Below are 1,925 nucleotides of genomic sequence, written 5' to 3' on the forward strand. Positions count from 1 at the left end.
CTCTGGAAAGGAATTTCAAGATAGGAGAGGGATTTCACAGGCCACAGACAATGAATGAGTGTCGTGACGCAGGGAGGACCCAAAACGAATCAGCTTGACTGAGCCCATCCTTCCCCCGCCCTGCCCTGTGAAGGGCTGAAATGGGTGAGCTTAGAATGCAGAGCTGCCCCAGGACATTTTTGTTTTCTCCTTTTTGATAAAGTAAAAAAAAAAAAAAAAAAAAAAAATGCCTCCACTTCAATGAAATCCTGGCAGTTGAGCTGTAAGAAATAAGAAAGTGACCTCCTCTGACATTATCCGGAGAACAAAGAAGAGAGAACTCTCTTAGGAATAACTTCATTCTCCACCTTTACTTAAAAGTGAAAAACAGATAAATATTTTAGGTTTACGTGCTAATCGGCCACCCGCTATGTTTACAATTTTACTTTGTAAAGGAAATCCCTGTTGACTTTCTGCTAAAGATGACTTATAAAATAAAGCCCTTTTCAGGAAAGTCCAATTTAAAGAAGGCTACACTTTTTAATGAAGACTTTTAGACCCCTGGGAAATATAAAAAGGAACATCCAGAGATAACAGATAATAGATTTTCTGTCTTTTAATCCTGACGGGAAAGCTCATTTTGAAGAATTTCAATTCTTAATAAAGATACACAACAGATGACAGAACTGATTAACTGCTAAGGGCTCAATTCTTCCCCAGCAATCTATTCAGATTTTGATTCTCTATTAAGATTCAATAGTTAAGTCCACTAGTGAGAGAAGGAAGGAAAATAATGTCTCTTGCTTCGAACTCATAATGGCCGCCAGCTCTGCTTTGCCCACTTTAAGTAGATTGCTTAGTTTGGCATCTTATGCTGTTTTTTCTGGAAACCACTCATACTTCTTCTGGGTCTCACTCCTAAACCACTGGAAGTATTCTGGCTGAGAGGGAATTAGAGTCCAAGTACTTATTTATGACTTTATTTTACCTGTTCATTTTGAGCACCCTGCACTTTAACAAACAAAGAAAACAAACTTATTGGTGACTTTCTGCGAATGAATCCTAAGGGAAGATTTTGTTGTTACCCAAACTTCTTTCCAAGTTTGACTGTGAAAGAGTAGCACTGTCGAATCCAGCTTGTGACTCCCATGGAAAAACTTACTGAAGAAACATTTGCAATCAGTTAAGACTTTGGTCCCATAATGCTTAGCAAAAGAAAGCTGTAGACAATTCAGAACGGAAATGGAATTCTGTAAGCCAAAGCCTTAGAGCTAAGCTTTAGACAATCACCCCTGAAAAAGAAAGATACGTACTTTCCTCATTGTTTGATGCGTAGTGGATGGAGACGCTGTGTCTTTAAGGAGATTTTATCCAATATATTTGTGTCTGCATCTGTATAGAACATTACCTTCACTTGGCAGGCCACCTAGACTTACCCACATCTGTTTCTGCTTTCGTCTCTGTTACCCTATTCATTTCTGGCAAAGGGTCAAAAGGAACTGCAAGTTTATAAGTGCCACGAAGGCATACAGTTGAAGAGAATATTTTCCCTTTTACTAAGCCCCTATTTCTGCTCTTTTTTTCCCCCTATGTTTCAGTTAATTAGGAGTAATCAAAATTGGGTAGAGGTTTTTATTAATATTCTGGAAAATAATATTTTAAAGGGGCAATTTAGGGTGATCGAAATGCTTAGAAACTTATTTTTATAAAACTACAGACTGTATTTAGAGGCAACCCTTTATTGAAAGACCATGGGCTTCAGAGTTACACAGAGTTAGATTCTGACACTGGTTCTGACACTTGATCTGAATCCTGGGTTTTCTCATCTGTATATAGGTGATAAAAAGATATTTTTTTTAACCCTACATATTCAGGTTGTAGTAGGCATTAACTGTAATTGCATGTTAAATGCCTAGAAAAGGCAAAGTATTATTAATAAAGATGGC

Source organism: Choloepus didactylus, chromosome 5 (assembly GCF_015220235.1).
Source record: "Choloepus didactylus isolate mChoDid1 chromosome 5, mChoDid1.pri, whole genome shotgun sequence".
In the NCBI taxonomy this organism is placed as follows: domain Eukaryota; kingdom Metazoa; phylum Chordata; class Mammalia; order Pilosa; family Megalonychidae; genus Choloepus; species Choloepus didactylus.